We start from the raw sequence: 26,453 nt of genomic DNA, 5'->3' as shown, positions 1-26,453 counted from the left end.
AACTAGACCCCCCAAGGAACTTATCTAGATGTGTGGTGAGCACTTTGAACCCTCCAGTGCTTCACAGAAGTTTATAACGCCCGGGCGTGAAAATAAAAAATTCGTATTTTTTCCACAAACATGATCTTTTAGTCACCATTTTTTTATTTTCCCAAGGGTACCAGGAAAAAATTGGACCCCAAAAGTTGCTGTCCAATTTGTCCTGAGTATGCTGATACCCCATATGTGGGTGAAAACTACTGTATGGGCACACGTCGGGGCTCGGAAGGAAAGTAGTGACGTTTTGGTATGCAGACTTTGATGGAATGGTCTGCGGGTGTCATGTTGCCTTTGGAGAGCCCCTAATGTACCTAAACAGTGGAAACCCCCCACAAATGACCCCATTTTGAAAACTAGACCCACTAAGGAACTTATCTAGATGTGAGGTGAGCACTTTGAACCCCCAAGGGCTTCACAGAAGTTTATAATGCCAGGGCATGAAAATAAAAAAATCGTATTTTTTCCAGAAACATGATCAATTAGTCCCCAATTTTTTCATTTTCCCAAGGGTAACAGGAGAAATTGGACCCCAAAAGTTGTTGTCCAATTTGGCCTGAGTACGCTGACACCCCATATGTGGGAGAAAACTACTGTATGGACACACGTCGGGGCTCGGAAGGGAAGCAGTGACGTTTTGGAATGCAGACTTTGATGGAATGGTCTGCGGGTGTCATGTGCGTTTGGAGAGCCCCTGATGTACCTAAACTATTGAAACTCCCCACAAGTGACCCCATTTTGGACACTAGACCCCCCACGGAACTTATCTAAATGTGTGGTGAGCACTTTGAACCCCCAAGTGCTTCACAGAAGTTTATAACACTCGGACGTGAAAATAAAAAAATCATTTTTTTCCACAAAAATGATATTTTTGCCCCCAATTTTTTATTTTCCTAAGGGTAACAGGAGAAATTGGACCCCAAAAATTGTTTTGCAATTTTTCCTGAGTAGGCTGATACCCTACATGTGGGGGTAAAACACTGTTTGGGCGCATGGCAGAGCTTGGAAGGGAAGGAGCACCATTTGACTTTTTCAACTCAGAATTGGCTGGAATTGAGTTCAGACGCCATGTTGCATTTGGAGAGCCCCTGATGTGCCCAAACAGTGGAAACCCCCAATTATAACTCCAATCTGAGCCCTAGCCCTAACCCTAGCCCTAACCCTAGCCCTAACCCTAAGGCTGTGTGCACACGCTGCGGATTTTGCTGCGGTTCCGCAGCGGTTTTGGCTGCTGCGGACCCCAGTACCATGATTCCCTATGGGAATCAAAAACCGCAGTGCAGACGGTGCGGAATTTTCCGCGCGGATTATCTGCGGTTTTCAATCCGCAGAAAGAATTGACATGTCAATTCTTTCTGCGGATTCTCCTGCGGTTTGCCATCTCCTCTATTGAGGAGATGAAAAACCGCAGGACAAAACCGCAGAGCAATCTGCAGGTAAAACCGCAGGTCTTTTGACCTGCGGTTTCACCTGCGGATTTTACAAAATCCGCGCGGATGAATCCGCACCTAATGCGCAGCGTGTGCACACAGCCTTACCCTAACGGGAAAATGGAGATAAATACTTTTTTTTAGTTTTATTATTTTTCCCTAACTAAGGGGGTGATAACGGGGGGTTTGATTTACTATTTATGGCGGTTTTTATTTTTGGCAGCTGTCACACGCTAAAAGACGCTTTTTATTGTAAAATAGTTTTTGCATCACCACATTTTGAGAGCTATAATTTTTCCGTATTTTGACCCACCGAGTCATGTGAGGTCTTATTTTTTGCGGGACGAGTTGACGTTTTTATTGGTACCATTTTCGGGCACATGACATTTTTTGATCGCTTTTTATTCCTATTTTTGGGACGCAGAATGAACAAAAACCAGCGTTTCATGAATTTCTTTTGGGGGGGTGCGTTTACACCGTTCCGCGTGCGGTAAAATTGATAAAGCGGTTTTATTCTTCGAGTCAGTACGGTTACAGCGATACCTCATTTAGGTCGTTTTTTTATGTTTTTGTCGGTTTTATGCAATGAAAACTATTTTATATAAAAAATAATTATTTTTGCATCGCTTTATTCTGTGAGCTATAACTTTTTTATTTTTTCGCTGATGATGCTGTGTGGCAGCTCGTTTTTTGCGGGACAAGATGACGTTTTCAGCGGTACCATGGATATTTATATGCGTCTTTTTGATCGCGCGTTATTACACTTTTTGTTTGGCGGTATGATAATAAATCATTATTTTTTGCTTCGTTTTTTATTTTTATTTTTTAAGGGGTTCGCTAAAAGGGTTAACTAATGGGACAGTTTTATAGGGCGGGTCATTACGGACGCGGCGATACCTAATATGTGTACTTTTATTGTTTGTTTTTTTTTATTATTTTCAAAAAATGAATTTATTGGGGAATATTTATTTATTTATTTTTTTACTAATTTATTTGGCGATTTTTTTTTTAGTTTATTTTTACATTTTTTTTTAATTTTTTTTTTTACTTTATTACATAGTCCCAGGTGGGACATCACTGTCCTGTGACAGATCGCTGATCTGTCACATCACAGATCACTGTGACAGATCAGCAATCTGTCACAGGCATTGAAGCAGACTTCCTCTTGCCTGCGCTTTGCAGGCACTGAGGAAGCCAGCTTCCTCAGGTCCCCGAAGGCCCCCGTCGCCATCTTGGATTCGGGGGCCTGGAGGATAGAAGCCCCCCGCAGCAGCGCTGCACATTGCGCTGCCGTGGGGGGCTCAGGGAAGCACGGAGGGAGCCCCCTCCCTGCCGATGCTTCCCTTTAACTCCCGGTACACCGCGATCATGTTTGATCGCGGTGTGCAAGGGGTTAACGTGTCGGGGGCGGTCCGTGACCGCCCCTGACACATAGTGCCGGGTGTCAGCTGTGATAATCAGCTGACACCCGGCCGCGATCAGCGGCGCTCACCACGTGGGCGCCGCTGATCGCGCCGACGTACTATCCCGTCCCCGGTCATACGGGCCCGGGTACCGTGGACGGGATAGTACGTCGGATGGCAGGAAGGGGTTAAAATTAAAACAGGAAAAAAAAAAAACCTCAGGCTTATCTCCCGGAATGATAATGTAATAAGTCTCTTGCCATCGGATGTATTTGAAAGGTAGGACCCAAACCCCACACACTAAAACAGTAGAACCAGTTTTCAAACGTATGTTATACATCACATGACCTCAACACATTTGAATAATACCAGCTTTGCAGCCAGGGATCCCATATACGCTGAGTCTTCTTTTTTGCAGAGGCTGTTTGTTTAAGGGCTAATTCATGCTCACAGTGAAAGTTAATTTTTTCAACTACTTCTGTAATGGTCGGAACTGTAGCTCATTTCCATTTAGCTGCCAGTAGCAATCTAACTGCTATCAGTATGTGAGATAAGGCCCCCCTAATCATATGCGGAAACTCCTCTGTTCCAATATGTAAAATTACCAGGCTAGGAGACAGTGTCAGGCCTACCCCAAGGACTTCTCGTATTAATCTGGCAATGTCCTTCCATAGATTATTCAGAGCTGGACAGTCCCACCACATGTGTTCTAGTGTCCCCCGAAGCCCACATCTCCTCCAACATAATGGGGATTGGGCCGGGCCAAAGTGAGCCACTTGTATCGGAAACCTATACCAACGAAGGTGAATTTTTTTCAATTGTTCAAGATGGTTAAGACATGATGAGACCCGTAAAAACTCTTCCAGAGCATCTCTCCAAGCCCCCGGCTCCAGGGATATACCCAGTGAACGATCCCAGAGAGACATATAAGGAAGTTTTATATCCACATCATGATCATTCAGAGCCTTGTATAGGATGGACACTCCTTTGGGGCCGGATTCTGGTATTAAGAAATATCCATTAGCTCTGTGATCTATTTTGGAGTTAAAAAAAGGGTGATTCCGGTGAAGTTGACAAAAGATGGCGTGTCTGTAAGTATTGATAGAAATATCTGCGTATACCTGGGTGTTTGGATGCTAAGTGATCAAAGGGCAGAATCCCCGAGCTCCCCATCAAGTCCTGAAGGTTCCTAATCCCCGCCGTTATCCAGACTTGTAAGTCTATCTATGGAATATGTGCCTCAAGAGCTCTCAGAGACACAATACTTAAGGGCCTGTCACACTAAGCGATATCGCTAGCAATATCGATATTGCTAGCGATATCGCTGTGTCTGATACCCCGCTGGTTATCGCTGATCGCGCGAGAACGTCCAGGACTGCTTCTCGTCATCAGCTTCCTGCTGGGCTTCCTGTGGAGAGACGAGAGACGAGCGTGGAGCCGGGCGGGAGGACGTCAGGATCGCCTAGTGTGACAGGTAAGTAGCGACCCCCGTCCCCAGCGATGTCGCTGATGAGATCTGCCTGTGTGGCAGCTCACTAGCGACCACTTAGGGATGCACCAGCGATCCTGACTGCGTCATATCGCTGGTGCATCGCTAAGTGTGACAGTACCTTTAGGGGGATTTTAATTAGGGACGGGGCTAATTTCCTCCAATACTGTAATGCGGCTACCATTGTTGGCAAACCTGGTGTATACTGGCTAATCTTAATAACTTCAGCTTCCAAAACTAGGCAAGGAGAGTTCCTTTTAGCATAGAATATTTCAATTTGAAGACATTTGTGGTCCCTGTCCATGTGCCACCAGTCCCTGAGTCTAGTTAGAACAGATGCTCGGTGATATGCCAAGAGGTTCAGCATGCCCATCCCTCCAAGATCATATGGATAATATAATAGGTTACTCGCTATCCTCGGCTGTTTATGCGCCCAGATACAACGATTGGCCATTCGTTGAAGTAACAGGATATTCCCATTAAAAGGGATGCACCTAAAGAAATAGATAATTTTGGGACGTATTATCATTTGAAAAATATTGATTCTCGCTATCCATGAGGAAATAATATTATGAAGTTTATCTAACTCTGATTTAATAGTTTTAGCTAGGTTAGAGAAGTTATAATCCACTACATTTTGGGAGCTTGATAGTGTAATTCCTAAGTATGGGATACCGTCTGGCATCCACTTAACCCCTTCACCCCCAAGGGTGGTTTGCACGTTCATGACCGGGCCAATTTTTACAATTCTGACCACTGTACCTTTATGAGGTCATAACTCTGGAACGCTTCCATGGATCCCGGTGATTCTGACATTGTTTTCTCGTGACATATTGTACTTCATGTTAGTGGTAAAATTTCATTCAAATAACTTGCGTTTATTTGTGAAAAAAACAGAAATTTGGCGAAAATTTTGAAAATATTGCAATTTTCCAACTTTGAATTTTTATGCCCTTAAATCACAGAGAAACAGCACACAAAAAACTTGATAACTAACATTTCCCACATGTTTACTTTACATCAGCACAATTTTGGAACCAAAATTTTTTTTTGTTAGGAAGATATAAGGGTTAAAAGTTGACCAGCGATTTCTCATTTTTACAACACCATTTTATTTTTAGGACCACATCACATTTGAAGCCACTTTGAGGGGTCTATATAATAGAAAATACCCAAAAGTGACACCATTCTAAAAACTGAACCCCTTAAGGTGCTCAAAACCACATTCAAGAAGTTTATTAACCCTTTAGGTGCGTCACAGGAATTTTTTTGAATATTTAAAAAAAAATGAACATCTAACTTTTTTTCACAAAAAAAATACTTCAGGTTCAATTTTTTTTATTTTACCAAGGGTAACAGGAGAAATTGGACTGCAAAAGTTATTGTGCAATTTGTCCTGAGTACGCTGATACCTGATTTGTGGGGGGGAACGACTGTTTCGGCGCATGGCAGAGCTCAGAATGGAAGGAGTGCCGTTTGACTTTTTCAATGCAAAATTAGCTGGAATTCAGATTGGACGCCATGTCACGTTTGGAGAGTCCCTGATGTACCTAAACAGTGGAAACCCCCTACAAGTGACCGCATTTTGGAAACTAGACCCCCCAAGGAACTTATCTAGATATGTGGTGAGAACTTTGAACCCACAAGGGCTTTACAGAAGTTTATAACGTACAGCGATACAAATAAAAAATCATATTTTTTCCACAAAAATGATCTTTTCACCCCAATTTTTATTTTCCCAAGGGTAACAGGACCCTAAAAGTTATTGTGCAATTTGTCCTGAGTACGCTGATACCCCACATGTGGGGGTAAACCACTATTTGGGCGCATGGCAGAGCTTGGAAGGGAAGCAGCACCATTTGACGTTTTTGGCTGGAATTGAGATCGGATATCATGTCGCGATTGGAAAACCCCTGATGTACAAAAACAGTGGAAACCCCCCACAAATGACCCCATTTTGAAAACTAGACCCCCTAAGGAACTTATCTAGATGTGAGGTGAGCACTTTGAACCCCCAAGGGCTTCACAGAAGTTTATAATGCCAGGGCATGAAAATAAAAAAAATCGTATTTTTTCCACAAACATGATCAATTAGTCCCCAATTTTTTCATTTTCCCAAGGGTAACAGGAGAAATTGAACCCCAAAAGTTGTTGTCCAATTTGGCCTGAGTACGCTGACACCCCATATGTGGGAGAAAACTTCTGTATGGACACACGTCGGGGCTCGGAAGGGAAGCAGTGACGTTTTGGAATGCAGACTTTGATGGAATGGTCTGCGGGTGTCATGTGCGTTTGGAGAGCCCCTGATGTACCTAAACTATTGAAACTCCCCACAAGTGACCCCATTTTGGACACTAGACCCCCCCACGGAACTTATCTAGATGTGTGGTGAGCACTTTGAACCCCCAAGTGCTTCACAGAAGTTTATAACGCTCGGACGTGAAAATAAAAAAATCATTTTTTTCCACAAAAATGATATTTTTGCCCCCAATTTTTTATTTTCCTAAGGGTAACAGGAGAAATTGGACCCCAAAAATTGTTTTGCAATTTGTCCTGAGTAGGCTGATACCCTACATGTGGGAGTAAAACACTGTTTGGGCGCATGGCAGAGCTTGGAAGGGAAGGAGCACCATATGACTTTTTCAACTCAGAATTGGCTGGAATTGAGATCAGACGCAATGTTGCATTTGGAGAGCCCCTGATGTGCCCAAACAGTGGAAACCCCCAATTCTAACTCCAACCCGAACCCCAACACACCCCTAACCCTAATCTCAGCCCTAACCCTAGCCCTAACCCTAGTCCTAACCCTAGCCCTAACCCAAGCCCTAGCCCTAACCCTAATGGAAAAATGGAAATAAATACATTTTTTTAATTTTATTATTTTTCCCTAACTAAGGGAGTGATAACGGGGGGTTTGATTTACTATTTATGGAGGTTTTTTTGTTTGGCAGCTGTCGCACGCTAGAAGACGCTTTTTATTGTAAAAATAGTTTTTGCATCACCACATATTGAGAGCTATAATTTTTCCGTATTTTGACCCACCGAGTCATGTGAGGTCTTATTTTTTGCGGGACGAGTTGATGTTTTTATTGGTACCATTTTCGGGCACATGACATTTTTTGATCGCTTTTTATTCCGATTTTTGGGACGCAGAATGAACAAAAACCAGCGTTTCATGAATTTCTTTTGGGGGAGTGCGTTTACACCGTTCCGCGTGCGGTAAAATTGATAAAGCAGTTTTATTCTTCGGGTCAGTACGGTTACAGCGATACCTCATTTAGGTCGTTTTTTTATGTTTTGTCGGTTTTATGCACTGAAAACTTTTATATAAAAAATAATTATTTTTGCATCGCTTTATTCTGCGAGCTATAACTTTTTTATTTTTTCGCTGATGATGCTGTGTTCTGGCTCGTTTTTTGCGGGACAAGATGACGTTTTCAGCGGTACTATGGATATTTATATGCGTCTTTTTGATCGCGCGTTATTACACTTTGTTTGGCGGTATGATAATAAATCATTATTTTTTGCTTCGTTTTTTATTTTTATTTTTTAAGGGGTTCGCTAAAGGGGTTAACTAATGGGACAGTTTTATAGGGCGGGTCGTTACGTACATGGCGATACCTAATATGTGTACTTTTATTGTTTTTTTTTTTTTATTTTCAAAAAATGAATTTATTGGGGAATATTTTTTTTTTTTTTACTAATTTATTTAGCGATTTTTTTAAAAATTATTTTTACACTTTTTTTTTTATTTTTTTTTACTTTATTACATAGTCCCAGGTGGGACATCACTGTCCTGTGACAGATCGCTGATCTGTCACATCACAGATCACTGTGACAGATCAGCGATCTGTCACAGGCAGTGCCGAAGGCTTCCTCATGCCTGCGCTTTGCAGGCACTGAGGAAGCCAGCTTCCTGCAGGCCCCCGAAGGCCCCCGTCGCCATCTTGGATTCGGGGGCCTGCAGGAAAGGAGCCCCCCGCAGCAGCGCTGCACATTGCGCTGCCGTGGGGGGCTCAGGGAAGCACGGAGGGAGCCCCCTCCCTGCCGATGCTTCCCTTTAACCCCCGGTACACCGCGATCATGTTTGATCACGGTGTGCAAGGGGTTAATGTGTCGGGGGCGGTCCGTGACCACCCCTGACACATTGTGCCGGGTGTCAGCTGTGATAATCAGCTGACACCCGGCCGCGATCAGCGGCGCTCACCACGTGGGCGCCGCTGATCGCGGTAGACGTACTATCCCGTCCATGGGCATAGGGGCCCGGGTCCCATGGACGGGATAGTACGTCGGATGTCAGGAAGGGGTTAAAGGGGAATCTATTCTCAAAAGATCTGTGCAGTGCATCTGGGACTGCAACTGGATATATCAAGGATTTCGTAGGGTTTAGTTTGTAATATGATATTTTACCAAATTCCTCCAGCACGGACATGACAGCTGAGAATGATGACCCAATATTCACACACGAGATTATGACATCGTCTACATAAAGTCCCACTTTATGTGTTCCCGGGCCCACTTTGATCCCCGAGATATTGGAATCTAATCTTATGCGCTCAGCCAACGGTTCCATACATAGTGCAAATATAATGGGGGATAGGGGGCAGCCTTGTCATGTTCCATTTGTTATTTGGAAAATTCCAGACAAGAAACCCGACGACATTATCTTAGCACAGGGAGTCGAATACATTGAACTAATTGGTGAAAAGATCGGACCCACAAAGCCAAATTTAGTCAAGACAGCCTGTAAATATCCCCAGTGCACCCTGTCAAATGCTTTTCTAGCATCCAGTGACAGGAATGCACTGGGGACACCAGAAAGCTCCGCTACTCCTATCAAATCCAGCATTCTCCTTGTACCATCTTTTGCTTCGCGTCCAGCCACGAACCCTACCTGGTCCGGAGAGATCAGTGATGGAATAATCAATTTCAAACGTGACGCCAAAATCTTTGTGAATAGCTTGACATCACAGTTCAAAAGTGCTATAGGTCTAAAATTGCCTGGGACCGTGGGGTACTTCCCCGGTAAAGGGAGGGTTGTGATCGTAGCCTCCAACCCAGGCGTAGACACCTTGCCCGTTTCTCTCCACGCTGTAAATAGACGTAATAGAAAGGGAATCAAATTTTGTTGAAAACATCGGTAATAGACATTTGAGAATCCATCCGGACCAGGGGCCCCATATCGTTTAGTATGGTTTATAATGAATTGAACTTCTTCCTCAGTGAAAGGGGCATTCAAAAGCGTTAATTGATGTGGGGAAATATGGGGCAGATTGATTGATTGAAGATATTTGTCTATTTCTTGTTGATCAGGTTGCAGAGTAGATGTATCGTCTTAGGCCTCTTTCACACTTCAGTTTTTTGCCATCAGTCAAAATCCGCCAAAATTTGAAATTGGCGGATCCGCTTTTTCTTGTTGCGGATCCGCCATTTTCCCCATTGGGATACATTAGTGGCGGATTTTGACGGATGGTCGTCCGTTGCGTCCGATATTCGGCGGATCCGCAAAATTCTTTGCGGATTCTGCCTGAGGGGGACGGAGCTTGTAACGTTTTTTTTTTGCCGACAAAATGGCGGATGACGGCGGATCCGCCGTCATCCGCCATGCGGTAGAATGGGCGCCTATGGGCGGCGGATCCACCGGGATCCGCGACTTTGCGGAATCCGCCGGCAGGATCCGCAAAATCGTACTGGGCATGCCCAGAAAAAAAGATACTTTTCCAGACAGTCCCAAAACTATATAAGGTGGGCTAATTGGGCCCAGACATGCAGTGTCAGCCAGCAAGCCTGCCAGAGGACACCCACCAGCCTGCCAGATGACACCCACCAAGCCTCTGCCACAGGACACCCACCAAGCCTCTGCCACAGGACACCCACCAAGCCTGCCAGTACCAGCTCACCTACAAGTGTGAGTATACCTATTTATGACATTTCTGTGCATGTGTGTATGGCCTGCTAGTGTGTGGTCTGCGAGTGTTGCATGTCTGTTTTTTTTTTTTCATACTTTTTTTTTCTGTTGCTTGTGTACTGCATTTTATTTTCATACAACTGTAATTATATTGTATTTTTTATACTGTGATTGAGTGGTTTATGGTATGTGGTGTAATTGGGCCCAGACAATCCGGCACCAGCAACACAAGACACCAAGCAAGATATCCGACTCCAGCCTGCCTGACAGAAGATTCAACTAGAGCTATAAAACCTGTCTGCCCAGCTGCAAGTCTGCCACCTGCAAGACCCTTGGAGCGTGTGTGTGTGTGTGTGTGTGTGTGTGTGTGTGTGTGTGTGTGTGTGTGTGTATGTATGGCCTGTGTGTCTGTAATGCATTTTTTTTTTTATTTTCCATTTTTTTTTCTGTTGCATGTGTACTGCATTTTATTTTCATACAACTGTAATTATATTGTATTTTTTATGCTGTGATTGTGTGGTGTAAGGCCGGTTTCATATTTGCACTTTATAGCGCAGCGATGACCCGCACACGGCCGCCGCTAATCCCCGCCCCATCCGGTCATCACCGCCTACTAGCGCACATGGACGCTTAGGATCTGCGCACCCTATGTTTAGTATGGGGTGCGCAGATGGTGCGCTGGCAGGATTTTACAGTGTGCTGTGCACTTTTGAAGGTGTGCCCTTGTGCGCCAAATGCAGCATGTTGCATTTTGTCGCGCATGGCACACCTTCAAAAGTGCGCAGCACACAGTAAAATCCTGCCAGCGCACCATCTGCGCACCCCATACTAAACATAGGGTGCGCAGATCCCAAGCGTCCATGTGTGCTAGTAGGCGGCGATGACCGGATGGGACGGGGATTAGTGCAAATGTGAAACCGACCTAACTGGTATTGTATGTGGTGTAATTGGGCCCCGACATCTGGCAACAGCCACACTGAAGACACCGAACCAGACATCAAACTCAGCTGCAAATCTTCCACCTGCAAGAGTGTGTGTGTGTGTGTGTGTGTGTGTGTGTGTGTGTGTGTGTGTGTGTGTGTGTGTGTGTGTGTGTGTGTGTGGGGCCTGGCTGTGTGTTATGCGTGTTTGTGGGTTTTTTTTATTTTATTTTCAGATTAGCAATTGTGGTGTTATTAATGTATCTGTTGTAAATTGGTGTTTTTTTATTTTTCATTTATTGTGGTATTTAAAATAAAGAGCAGAGGAGCTCCTATTTGTTGGAAAAAAAAAAATTATAAAAAAAAAAATAAAATAATAAACTGTTTTGAAAAAATCTCCTTTTGTATCATTTAAAAAAAAAGGTAAAATTAAGTTACCATAAAGGTACATTAAATTTTTGGTATACAAGTGTGGTTAAAAGTGAGATTGCAACATGAAAATAATCTGGGTATACACAGCTGAGTTTTTCAGGGAATTCAAAAAGATCCAAACACAGTGTGGGTATACACAAAATAAACACCTTCAATCACTGGTTACACTCTTGGTGAGAGTTTGCGGGAATGCAAACACTGGTTTACACACCTTAATCACTGGTTACACTTGGTAACACCTTCAATCACTGGTTACACTCTCGGTGAGAGTTTGAGGGAATGCAAACACTGGTTTAAACACCTTAATCACCGGTTACACTTGTTAACACCTTCAATCACTGGTTACACTCTCGGTGAGAGTTTGAGGGAATGCAAACACTGGTTTACACACCTTCAACCACTGGTTACACTTGGTTACACTTTTTCAAGGAATTCACATGCAAAAAAAAGTGGGTTTACACAAAATATTACACACCTTCAATCACTAGTTACACTCGGTGAGAGATAAGGAAATGTAAACATGAAAACACTTAAAATCATTTTCTTAATACTTACAGATCACTTAATAATGAAGAAGAACCAAAAAAGCAGCAGAGATGGTCTGCCAGACCGCAGAAGGGATCTTCAAAGAGAGCGCAGCAGCGAGGAACGGCGAGAGCACAGCAGAGAGGAACGGCGAGTGCGCAGCAGACACGAACACCCAGGCTGCGGCAGAGTACACGCAAGTTTCCCTGTAAGTATAAAGACCTGAAAGCTTATTATGATCGTTTGTATAGTAGCTTAACAATTATCTTTATACTTCCAGATAACTTCAGCAAGCACCACCAACCAGACCGCAGCGGAGACGGTGAGGCAGGCAGCAGCGAACACGGTCGGACAGGCCGCAGCGGAAACAGTCAGACAGGCCGCAGCGGAGACAGTCGGACAGGCAGCGGAGATGGTCGAACAGACCGCAGCAGAGACAGCCAGCCAACCATTATTTTCCCTGTAAGTATAAAGGCCTGAAAGCTTATTATGATCCTTTGTATAGTAGCTTAACAAGTGTCTTTATACTTGCAGATCACGTCAGGAAGCACCGCAGTTGCCAACGCAGCAGCCACAAACCATAATGTATTCTCCTGAAAGCTCCCCCTCACATCAGCGAGCTGAGGTAAAAATTTTTTTTTTTTAATTTAAACTAATTTTTTTTTTTTTGGGTTAAAACACTATCCTATTATGTTTTAACAGGAAGCTGATTCAGAGGAGCTTCCAGGAGGAGACGTGCAGGGTGGAGAGACGCAAGGAGGGGGTGCGCAGAGTGTAAGTTTAGCACATACACAGATACATAATGCTACACCCAACACAAACATTCATCTACATAATGCTACACCCAACACAAACATTCATCACAGTGCACACACCATAACTACGCATCCATCGAAACAAAAATTTATTTTTTTTTCCCCACAGTCTTCAGAATCCGGTGCCCGCACTAGAGTGACTCCCAGGACATCCCAGGGTCGTCAAGGTGATGCATCTGGTGGTCGGCAAACTGTAAGTAACCCTATTTGGATAATTGTTTAAATGAACATCATGTGTTTGAATAGAATGTAATTTTTTGTTTTTTCTTTTGTTTTTTATCTTCACAGGTTTCACAGCGTGCTCCCCGCAGACATCTGGAGGAGGGTGTGGTCATTGATACTGATGACCTCATCCGTGAGGTGGAAAACCGGGAGCCGCTGTGGAACATGGCAAACCGTCTACACGCCGACCAACCAACCACCCGACAGCTCTGGGATGAGGTGTGTTCCGAGGTTGACAACTGGGAGGAACTCAATGCGAGGGCCAGGGATTTTGTGTGTAAGTATTACAACTTCAGTAACTTATATTCCAGCATGTGAAGTGTTGAATACTAAACCTTTTTTTTTTTTTTTTTTTTTTCTTCACAGGTGACAGGGTTATCACACGGTGGCGGTCGCTCCGGGATCGCTTCAAGAGGGACTACAACAAAGAGATTCAGACCCCGAGTGGATCGTCGGGAGGACGCCGGGGACCCCAGTACAAAAACTACAAAGCCCTGGCGTTCCTGCGATCTACAATGGTGTGCAGAAGGTAAATATTCGACAAACAATTTCTGTAGTAGAAATGTTTAACCAAATTTTTTTTCAGCAGACTTAAATTAAATATCAATATTTTTAATATACATTTTTTCTCCTTTTTTTTAGCACCATCTGCAGCACTCGGGAGTCTGCATCAGAGTTGCGTCCCTTTTGGAGTGATCCCTAGTGAGACCGCCCCCGGTGACCACATCGAGGTATCCGACCCCTCTGTACCTACCCTCTTGTCTCATCCCTCTATCCCCTCCACCAGCACTGGAGCAGCAGGGCAGACTTCATCACATGAAGCTGCTGGTGACGACTTGTTCCCTGTTCCCCACCCCTCAGACACTGCCGCAACATCTCGACCAACTTTTGGTTCTGGCCGGCAGCGTCTGAGGAGTCAGGAAAGGATGACCTTGTCTGACTGTTTGAGTCTAAACTCATCTGTTCAACACGGTTTCCACACTTATGGACAACGGTTATCTTCTGGGTTGACCATGATCAATCAAAGTATCATGGAACTCAGAAGATACATGGAACAGATGAATTTAGAATCAAACCAGACACTGAGACATACCTTTTTTCAATCTGTTGTCCAGCAAATGGAAGGTTTAAGTACTCACCAGCAGATGCGTGTGATGCAAGCCTGTCAGAATGCTCTAGTGGAAGTGCTTGCTGAAGCATCTCATCCTCCCATTGTCCATCCTCCCCCTGTCCATCCTCCCCCTGTCCATCCTCCCTCTGTCCATCCTTCCCCTGTCTATCCTTCCACAGTCCATCTTTCCCCCGTCCATCCTTCCACCACCATCCATCACACAGCCGTCCCTCCTCCTACCACTCCCTCTCCTTTCTCTAGTTCCCCATTCCATTCTTCCCAGTACCTACCTTCCACATTGCATTATACCCCAATGCCCTCACCATACCCACCCCCACATACACCTTCAATGTACCCACAAACCTCGTCTGTCCATCCACTCCCGTCCCAACCACATGTATTAAACCCCCCTTCCACTTCTGGTCCTCACCAACTCCCTCCCCAGTCCTCTACCCCCCCCCTCGATGTGGTCAACCCTGTTAACCCCTCCAATACTATCTCCACCCAACATTATCACACTCTGTGATGTTTTCTTATCGAAAAAAAAAAAAAATTACAAAAAAGGTAATATATACCAAGAAAAAAAAGTTACAAAAAGTAATATATACCAAAAAAAAATTACAAAAAAGGTAATATATACCAAAAAAAAAATAAAAAAAATTACAATATTACAAATTCAGAAATAAACTGTTTTTTTTTTTCAGAAAACTTTATTGTGTTTCTTTTTTGCTTCTTTCTTTTGAAATATTCAAATTACACCAGTGGTGTAAAAGGTAAACACAACACTTGGTAACACAACACACAACAATATTTCACAGTACACCGGTGGTGTACAAGGTACAAAAAAAACACTTGGTAGCACAACATTTGGTACCATTTCAAAGTGTGAAACGCTTGGTACACAACACTTGGTAAAATTTCAAAGTGTCACATTTTACACTTGGTACCCAACACTTGGTAACATTTGTAAGTGCCAAACAACACTTGGTAAAACTTTATGCTTGGTACCCAACAATTGGTAACACTGGTAAAACTTTATGCTTGGTACCCAACAATTGGTAACACTGGTAAAGTGTAAAACTTAAAAAAAAAAAAAAAAAAAAAAATGGTAAACCAAATCACATGGTAACAATGCTTGGGAAAACCAAACACTTGGTAACATTTCAGTTAAAAAAAAAAAAGTTACTCACAATTGGTATAGAAAATTATATCATGTCATCTTGCCAGTCCACTTGTCCCTCTGGTGTCACAAAATAGTCTGCAAAGGTGTCCCTGATTCTTGCCACTGATCCAGTACTCCGAAAAGTTTGTTGCTCATAATCTGTCTGGAACCACCTTGTGGGATTATCATCAATGGAAACTGGTTCCTTTGAAATGACAAAATTGTGCAGGATTACACAGGCCTTCACCACCTCATCCACAGTCTCTGTTTTCATTTTCATGGCTGTTAACAGGACTCTCCATTTGGCAGTTAAAATTCCAAACGCGCACTCCACCACTCTGCGCGCTCTAGTTAACCGATAGTTATAGATTCTTTTCCGTTGTGTTAATCCACGACTGCCGTATGGTTTGAGTAGGTGTTTAGAAAGCTGAAAAGCATCGTCGCCAACGCACACAAAAGGCATTGGTGGGCCTGTTGTTCCAGGGAGTGATCTTGGAGGTGGGAAGTTAAAATTGTCTCCATACAAGCGACGGCCCATGGTGGAAATCTTGAATACCTGAGAGTCATTAGAACGACCGTATGCACCAATGTCCACGGCAATGAATTTGCAGTTTGCATCCGAAATGGCCATCAGCACAATAGAAAAGTATTTCTTATAGTTGTAAAACTGTGAACCAGATCCCATAGGTTTCACAATCCTGATATGCTTGCCATCCACGGCACTGATGCAGTTTGGAAACTGGCAGATTTCTTGAAACTTCTCTGCAATCTCCAGCCACCTCTCCTGTGTTGGCTCTGGAATGTATTCCTCCTGTAGAGAATCCCATAATGCCCGGCAGGTCTGTTGTACAATTCCAGCAATAGTGGAAATCCCAATCCGGAACTGGAAATGGAGGGAGGTGAAGGACTCTCCAGTTGCCAGGAATCTGTTAAAAAAAATTGAAACAGTAAAATTAATACAAACTACAAGCCATAACATAACAATAAAATCCTGCAGAATCTGAAACATTTTAAAAGGTAGATAACTTACCGAAGGGTCACCATCAAACGCTCTGCCGGTGATATAGAAAACCGCATTTGTGTGTCCCTTCTCCGGATTTGTTCTCCAACACGATCCACCAATATCTCAAAGAATTCCAGCCTCATGCGCACGTAGTTGAAGAACTTGTGCGGATTATCCCTCAATTCCAGGTACAATGTGGAAAAAACACCACGAGTGAACCTCTGCGCATTAATGGGATGAATCCACTGGCGCCGTCTCCTCATACACAGGATCCGCAATCTTCTTTTCTCCCTCTCGAGAGCAATAATTGCCAACTGATTCAAGTGAAGATCCAGTTCCACACTGACGCTGTCAATACTCGCAATAACGCCTTCCAGACTCGCACTAACTCCTTCCATCGCTGCCACTAGCTCTAAAACCTTTCAAAGAAATTGTATCACAACACCCTAGATATATTTCTCCCTAGTTTCCAGCATCCAATCACATTTGAGAGCATTTTCCAAGAGCGAATCATATTTGGGAGCATCATTCAGTAATAACGACTCATTCAATCGCCACCTGAAGGCTGAGCTAACCTGATGCGAGAGTGCTAGTTGTAGAGAAATAGGCGCGTGGTCAGACCATGTGATTAGGCCTATGTCCGCAGATATACACCTCCGGAGGACAGCACTGTCTATCAAGAAATGATATATCTGTATGTACGATGTCAGAAGGAATAGAATGTATAGTCCCTTTCACTCACCAGAAATTGTGATAGTGATAATCATGTGCTAGCAATCTTAGCTCCCTCCGACTTCGCCTTTTTCCTTGTGAACAATCCAAATTTCTATCCATAGGGAGATTAAAATCCCCACATACTATTTTCCCCCCTTGTTCCAATTCGGAAATTTTTTTGATAACTTTCCTCAGAAAAGAATGTTGTCCCTCATTAGGAGCATAAACAGCCGTTATAGTGTGAGGTTCACCATTAAGGATGCATACAAGAATCAGAAATCTACCCGCCGGGTCTGCATATCTCTGCATGCATTTAAAGGCCACTGTATGCTTCACCATAATACACACCCCCACCTTCTTATTAGAGTTATTGGCGAAAAATATATGTGGGAAATGAGGATGGTGAACCCTACAATTATCCTTCTCTAGCAAATGTGTCTCCTGCAGACAAAAGATGTCAGCCCGAGATTTCTTTACTTCCCTCCACAACATGGACTTTTTACCAGGGGCGTTTAGCCCTTTAACATTTAACGATAAGAGCTGCACACTCATGATTGTAAACGTGGGTGAAATACTTTTGCATAAATGTATATATTAATTTTGCCTCAGAGGGGTATATACTGGCTGTCACATAATTATATCCTATAAGCTTATATTCCATCACACTTAAGCTACCAAAGTAGACGCGCCTGAAAAAAACAAAAAAACATAGACAAATAAATAGAGAAAAAAGGAAAAAATTGTAACACATAACCATGAACCGGGGTCCTGGTGGACACCGGGTAATGACCGACATAGGTTGGATGTGGCGCAGAATCAAAATCTGCAAAGGGCAAGGTGAAACAATCACAGTCCAGGAGTCCAAACAGAGAAAGGACCCATCAGCGAGCTCCGGTCATCCCGACCACGACCCTTGCCTCATATTTCAAGCCGGAGTCCAGTCTGGAGCAATTCTTTTCTCCCCTGCAGACGGCTGTCTAGGTGGCAGTGGAATCTTCCAACTTGTCAGCTTATCTTCTGCTTGTTTAGGAGAGGAACATGTCACCGTGTGACCTCCATACATGATGATCAATTTTACAGGATTAAATTCCCATTTATACTTAATGTTGCCATCTCTGAGGGTCTTGCATATATGAGCGTATTTCCGTCTTTTAGCCAAGGTTGCTGCTGATAGATCTGGGAATACCTGCAGATTGTTTAGTTCAGTAGGTAATTCAGGAGGTTTACTCATCTGCTGTATAAATGCATCCTTAGTAGAGAAGAAATGGATACGGGCTGAGTTGTCTCTAGGCAGAGCATGATCTATGTGCCTGGGTTTTGGAATTCTATGAATCCTATCAATCAGGAAATCCCTTGGAGACAGAGTGGGAAGTACAGCTTGTATAAAATTATGCATGAAGGGGGCTAGGTCTTTATCAGCTACCTCTTCTGGTATACCCCGTATACGAACGTTATTTCTCCTGGATCTGTCTTCCAGGTCATGCAATTTGTCAAGCACATGAACTAGTTCCCCCTTAAGTGCCTCATTTTCATCCACCAAGGCATTAATGGAAGTAGCATATTCCACCATTTTGTTTTCAACATGTGAAGTACGTTTTCCCAAGGAGCGTATGTCCCCTCTTATTTCTTTTAACATGGAGTGCATGTCCTATTTTAGGGAGGAAAGGATGGAGGCTATGAATTCCCTCATATCCCCTTTAGTCATTGGGGTAGAGCTGCTATGCCTGTCCCCCTCTGCATTCATACCTCTTCCAGAGCCTTGTGAGGACATGGAGGACCCGAAGGGGGAAGCAGCCGCCATCTTCCCTGAAGCATGAGCAGTCTGTCCCTTAGGAAAGAAATCTGGCAGTCGCGGCAGGGAGCTTCTTTTCTGCATCCTACCATGTCACCATGAGCCCTGATATGTGAGGCAACTGGCAGTTACGTTTTTGAAGGTCGGGTGCACCGTGGAGAGCTGATATGTGCTGCTTTCGGTCGGTAGATGCTGGAGCTCTGGCTCTAAGCAGCCATCACAGTCTGCATGCAGGCCACGCCTCCAGAAAAGGTGTGAATATACTGACAGACCATGTGACATTTAGATTGTACACAGGTGGACTTCCTCTCACTAAGGATGTGACTCATGAAGGTAACTGCTTGCACCATAAATTCTTATGAGCTTCATCAATAAAGGGTGAATATGGAACACCCCCTCGGGGCTGTGGGTTACTTGGTACCGGGCCGGTGTCTTAAAGGGATGTGTCACGGCAGCAGTGACTCAGTCTGTGGCCCTGAGTGTCCATGAAAAATAAGAATAGATGAGGAATAAAGTCTATGTGTAGATAAGTTTGTGACGCAACTTGTGGTACTCGGCAGTAAAGGTGTTAGCCGACGCTGCTTGTACAGACCGCTGGGGCTGGTGGTGATGCAGCAGAGTTGGTTCAGCTCTCCACAGGCAGAGCTTAACCCCAGGGCAGTGTAAGTGCAGGATGGTAGATGACTGTAGTGCAGGGCTGCGTGTGTGATCAATAACTGCAAATGTAGGGGAGTGGGTCCAGGAAAGAGGACCAACGGTGTGCCTGGGCCGAAACTAGGAGGGCTGTCACCCATGCTCCTGGGGGGTACAATTTCAGGCCAGGGCCGACAGGTGACAAGACAACAAGGGGGTGAGGCGACTATGACTATAGGACGAGGAGCACATGAAAACAAGGGAAACTTGGTGGGAAGAAAGTCTGCATGTAGGTGGGAGGAGTGAAGCAGGCCTCCCCCTTCAGCAGTGAGTCAGCACATTGGACAGAGGAGCGTGGCGACCTGACCTGTCAGGACGTTCGACCGATACTGCATGACCAGAGCAGAGACTGCTCCCAGACCCACTGCAGAATGTGGCCCTTGGCACGCCCTCATGCCCGGCACTTCCCGTGCATTGGACAGCACCTCTCTGTGGGCATCCCACCCAGCATCACCAGGCCCAACCTCCCGGGATCCGCAGGCTCACCTGTGCCGCTCCTCACCGCAGCTGCGGCTCCCTCCCTGGGAACCGCAGGCTCACCTGTGCCACTCCTCACCGTGGCTGCGACTTCCTCCCTGGGATCCACAGCCTCAGCTGTGCCGCTCCTCACCATGGCTGCGGCTCCCTCCCCGGGAACCGCGGGCTCACCTGTGTCACTCCTCACCGTGGCTGTGACTCCCTCCCTGGGATCCGCAGCCTCAGCTGTGCCGCTCCTCACCGCAGCTGCGGCTTCCTCTCCGGGAACCCCTTACCAGAGGCTCCGGTCCCAGGAGAGCTACACGGGGCCTGCATACTCCCCACACCACCGGAGCGCAAGGACTTCCAGACCCTCCGGCAATGCTTCCTCAGCTGGACACGATGACTACAACACCGCCGGAACTGTTCCCGTACACCACTTCTGCAGGACATCAGAGACCGATAAGTGACTTCCCATTGTTCATACCTCAGTAGCGGTGGCCGCATAATGGTCACTTCCCGCGCCGTGTTAGATATTCCATGTGGAGATTCTGTATTTGTGTTTTACCTCCCTGCGTGGAAAATTCGCTGTCAGCTTTACCTTATATATTCATATAAAACATAAGTATAACCCTTTCTCTGCCTCCTGTGTTATGATTGAGTCACCACAGGAGGCACAAACAGAAATGCAAGCTAAGTCCAGAAAACCAGAGAGGTTGGCAGCTATCGGATTGCAGACTCCTGAACCTATCAACACAACTAGCAGTAGCCGTGGGGGGTTCCTACGATGCCCTAGACCCCTCGATCACAGCCGGAGGAATAGATAGCCTAAAGACAGAAAGGGAAATCTAAACTGCCCCAGAGCAGACCCCAAAGCAAAAGGCAGCCCCCCACATATAATGACGGTGAAGCAAGAAGAAAGAACACAACACAGACAGAAAGATAGACTGAGCAAAGATGGGGCCCAAGCTAACTAGATAGGAAAGGACAGGAAGGCTGCTGTCTGCAATCCGTGAAAAACCCTATGAAAATAAGAGCCAACAGACTGACAGTGAAAAAGGCCCTGAAGACGCTAGGCTTCAAAAAGACTATGCACTCAGTACTCAGTAATATTCTGAAGACAGAGCAACAGGCAAAAGGAGATTCAGCTCACCCCAGCAGGGAATGGCAGAATCCAGAAAAGCAAGGCAAAAAACAAAACACAAATGCAAAAAGGCAAAGCAGCAAACTTAGCTTTAGAGGAGCAGGAATCAGACTGGTGTCCTAGAAGTCCACAGAGAAATCACCCGCAGGGCAGAAGGGCGTCGGCAGCCTTATATCCAGTCAGTGACTCCACTCAGCCAATCATCATCTTTAGGCTCAGGTGCCTGATAATCAGGCTCACTACCTTCCCTCACCAGAATAGGGAGTTCACCAGACCTCAGTGACGAAGGGGAAAATGAACTCACAACACTCCTGCTTGTTGCTGCATCCCACGTACCTGCTAGTTACCACACAGACACAAGAGTAAGGCTGGCGTCACACACAACGTAGAAAAATACAGACCGTATTGTACGGCCGTAATACGCATAAATGGTCCCTAAATAGTAATCCATATGTCATCCGTTGATAGGGTGTGGCCGCGTATTTTTCTTATGTAAGTGGGTCGCCCTCCCACCCAGGGCAGCGGGATACTCGGTACCGGGCCGGTGTCAGGGGGAATGTGTCACAGCAGCGGTGACCCAGTCCATGGCCCTGGGCGCCCAATATCAATGGCGGTGATGTTAATGGTGTTAAAGTTTATTGGAATAGTTCGTGATGCCACCTGTGGTGCTCGGCAAGTGTGATGTTAGGCCGACGCTGCGGGCAGATCCTCTGGGACTGATGGTATACGCAGCTTAGATGGTAAAGCTCCCCACAGGAGGAGCTGTAGTCCCAGGGCAGTGTAGATGAAGTAATGGCGGGGAGGTGCAGTGGGTGTAGGTGCAGGTACCCAGGTGTAGCGGTGCTGGAATAACTGGAGGACACCAGATTATGCAGTTCCAAAGCTTTACTCACTGTTTGCAGTTCACACAACTGCCTGCCTCCGCACTGTGTTCTTCAGGACAGGGCCCCAGCCAACCTCCAGGCAGGATAGGATTCTCCCCTCCACACTCCGCCAATATGTACCTTACTGAACGACTCCTCCAATGCGCCTTTGGGTGCGAAGCACTCCAGTACTTAGTTACCCTGGAATGCCTCTCTCTAGGTGTTCCTAGTCTCTACTTGTATGACAGACAGCTGTAGCCTGCTTCGGGGACTCCTCTCTGCGTCACGGCTCACTATCCAGTTGCTGTTGTGTCCCAAGTCTATGATGGGAGTAAGGAGTTAGTGGCTCACTACTCCTCAGTTGTCTGTTGCCGGACATAAAGATCCAATCCACCTCAGGGACCGGGCCCCGGCCTTTGCGCTCTGGACTGGAAGGGTTCTCTCTTTCTCAACCTGCTTCCCACCGTCCTTCTATTCTCCTTCGTTCCGATCTGTTCTATCTCTCTTATGGAATCTGTAGTCTCCAGTCTACGTCTCTTTCTCCTTCTCTTCCTTCCCATGCCAGCTGGCCCAGTTCACTGGGGCAGCTGCAGCACTCCTTCCTCCATCCCAGGGACCACAAAAGGCACCCTATGACCTTTCCAGCATAAAGCATGGATGGGTTCCTGCTGAACTATCCTGTGTGTGGGGTGCAGGTGTTGGAATGTGGAAGGGAGTTCCCACCCTACCTAGATGGTGGGGTACTACACCTTAGGAGAAGGTGCAGTACCTCTGTAGCGACTGAAGCCTCAGGGGCGCCACTTAAGCATCCGTATGTAATGCTTATGTGATCCGTATAGAGTTTTTTTCTCGCAACCTTGCAAAATGGACATTTAATGGTTTTGAGGCCTGCAAATAATTTGAATCTTCATCACCAACCCTATTTATTGCCTCTACGTCAGGTGGCAGCCTCCAATCTGCCCATTTTGGTGCTGTGCTTGTGTTGGTGTCTTGGTGGTTATAAGCAAACATGTCAGACACACTTCAGTTCACCCCAACTGACTGTGCTCTGTTCATCTGGGTTTTGTCCCACCGCTTTGGCCAGCCATACTCAGTGATTGTGGATCCGAGGAGGAGGAGACGAATGTGGGTGCATCCACATTTGAGACAACGCCACAATAAAGGCCATTTTCACAGGCTTTATGCAGCTCTGAGGACACATCCTGACAAGTTTTCCTCTATTGTCGGATGACGGTTTCTACCTTTGATGTTTTCATGGAGACAGTGCACCCAGGAATCACCTTCCAGGACACCCGGATGCGCAAATGTATCTCTGCGGAGGAGCAGCTTCTCCTTACGTTACGGTATGTATTCCTCAGCTACAGAATGTATGTCGATGATTCGTTTCCAAAATAATTCTCTTACTCTGTCACACCTTTTTGGCTGAGTGACATTATGAATTGTTCCCAAATATATGCTCTAAGTAAGAAGACTTTGATGTGTTATTACACATTACATAGCCGTGGTACATGTGTATATGCATTGTTTGCCTATCTTCTTACCCACTGTTCTGGTGTTCTATATGCAATGTGTGCATCCTTTAGCATGTAGTAATGTTTATATTTTCTCCATTTGTTTAATTGTAGGTTCCTCACAACTGGCCTTTCTTATGCCGCACTCCATCTGGAGTTTTTGATTGGGCGATCGACAATATCTGGCATTGTTTGGGCTACATGTTCGGAAATCTGGTCCAGACTTAATCAACTGGTCATGCCAAGATGGTTGACTGGTTGAGGATTGCCAGGGGATTTGAGCCGCACTGCCAATTCCGCAATTGTATTGGAGCCCTGGAAGGGAAGCACATCCGTGTGCATAAGCCGCCTAACTCAGGATCCCAATTCTATCATTATAAACAATAATTTTCTGTAGTTTTGTTGGCTCTGGCTGACAGTAACTACAGGTTTATAAATGTAGACATTGGGGCTTATGGAAGAACTGGAGACTCTCGAGTCTTCAATTCTTCCATTATGGGTCGGCGGCTGCGCAATAACCAGTTTGGACCTACCACCACCACGTCAGCTGCCAGGCTCAAATCAAGAAGCTGTGCCTTATGTCCTAGTGGGGATGAAGCCTTCCAATTGACCAGGCATGTAATGAGGCCATACCCGCGCAGAAACCTTGACCACCGACGCAGGATTTTTAAATTGCGCCTTTCACGTGCCCGAAGACTGGTGGAGTGCATCTTCGGCATTCTTTGTGCCAAATGGCATGTCCTCCGGTCTGCCATTCAGCTGAGTGAAGCCAACGTCAATGAGGTCATCAAAGCTTGTGTGGTCCTCCATAACTTCACTAGACTGTATGATTGCTCCTCATCTGATGTAGCTGAAGGTGTGGTGGACAATGGGGATAGGCCTAGGCCACATGTGCTCCCTTTACAGCATCCTCTCTCAGGACTCAAAGTACGTGATGTGTTCACCCAGTATTTTGTTTCACCTTAGGGTGCTACTACCTGGCAATATCAGGCTGTATCTATGTTGTGATGTTCTTATGTGTGTGCATATGAATAGCATTTTTTACTGTCCTATGATTTGTGTATTGTGTTTATATGGCCTAAAGTTGTCTTACTTATTTGAATGTCTAAAATATTGAAAGAAGAGGCCCAAAGTTGCATTTTCTAAATTTTTATAAATGCAAAAAATAACTTAGAATACTGTTTACCATATTTTTGTCATATGGCAGATAATGCCCTGCCCATTGGGGCTTTTCTGTATAGCACATTATATTATTTGGACACCCAAATAGGTAACAAGAAAGAAACATTTGCTAATGCAAAAACATAAGCAACTTTTTGGTTTTATAACTGCTGGTAGCTTGGCGGAGGTAATGGCGGTAGGCCTTCATCTCTTTGTTGGGGGTTGGTGTTGTGAATTCTCTCTCTGGCTTCCCTCTGGTGATTACTGAAGATAGTGGAGCTGGTCAGATTGACAGAGGGGTTGCGAGTTCTCTTTCTGGGCTCCCTCTGGTGGTTACTGGAGGTAGTAGAGCTGATCTGATTTGTAAGAGAAAGTTCTGACTGTGAGAGTTGGAAGAGCTGGACGAAATTGCAGACAATTCTTCTTATCAAGCTGAGGTCGAAGTTTATTCAGGAGATACACGGCAAAACAGAACAGATAATCAGAGAAGTTAAAATATGCGGGCCAAAACAGGAATTCAGATGGTCAGAGATTTGCTAGGAGGTCTGGCGGTGATAAGGCCCTTTAACCTGGCCATGGTGTGGCACAGCGGCACGATGGCGGTGGAATGGCCCCGAGCAACAGTAACAGGGGATTTTTATACATAATGCTAACAAAGAAAGCTGCATTTCGTCGCAGAGGGCATTTACATGATAATTCAAAGGCGTTTACATGATAATTCTAGAGAAACGTGTGGTTCACAACAAAGAATATAATGACATAATAAGACGACATTAATTAACCTTTCCCCAAACACTAAAACTCATAGAATTCAATATTCTCTCTAGCTACTGTTATTAATCTTATCACTACTTTCAGGCTTGATCCATAAATTCATGCATTTGACATTTTAATGAGTGTGTTCTTTCTACCAACAATATCACATATACTCACATTGACCATATATTTGGTAACCCTATTCCCTTATTGATCCAATCTTCCTCTATGCACGTCTGCTGAGTTTGCTAGGAGACATGATCTCATTTTCCATCCTCCATTTAGTACATTTTATTAGTTCTTTGGTAAAAGTTGATTCTTCTCCTAATTTTCACAAGATGGCTGCCTAGCTCATCATGGCCGCTCAGCATATTACAGCTGACCATTCACTAAAAAGTCCCTAAAAATAGCACAAACACAAAATAAAAAAAAATAATTCAAATATTAGTCCCAAAAAAATAAATTGCACAATAGTTAAGTCTATTGGTCTTTCTCTTCTCATTCTTTGGCTTTCGGATTTTCCTGATCTTCTCCCCCTCTCACACTATCAGAGTCCCGCTGTATAATGTGAAACATCTTCTCCCGATCATCCAATAGGTTCATGGTCCAAGGAGTCAAATATGAAAATCTTCGGCTGACCTGAAGAAAATTGAAAAAAGTGGAGCATCAGTCCTTACCAGAAATGTCAGTAAGATAATTAAGAAGTCTACACTGATTGATATGAACCATTTTAACACCTTTGTAACTTGATTTGTTAACTCTGCGCACTCCTAAAACTGTGTGGCCAATTCTTATGAGTAGCAACTAAAGTAACTTCTCAATTAGCTTCCCAGGGTCCTGTTTTCCTGAAATTTTTAACCCTAACCTAAGCTTCTTTAACAAATATAGTGTCATGATCTGACAGTTT

The sequence above is a fragment of the Dendrobates tinctorius genome, unplaced genomic scaffold (assembly GCF_039654945.1).
Source record: "Dendrobates tinctorius isolate UK_male_01 unplaced genomic scaffold, ASM3965494v1 ptg000015l, whole genome shotgun sequence".
NCBI lineage: Eukaryota > Metazoa > Chordata > Amphibia > Anura > Dendrobatidae > Dendrobates > Dendrobates tinctorius.
Note: the sequence above shows the minus strand (reverse complement) of the source record.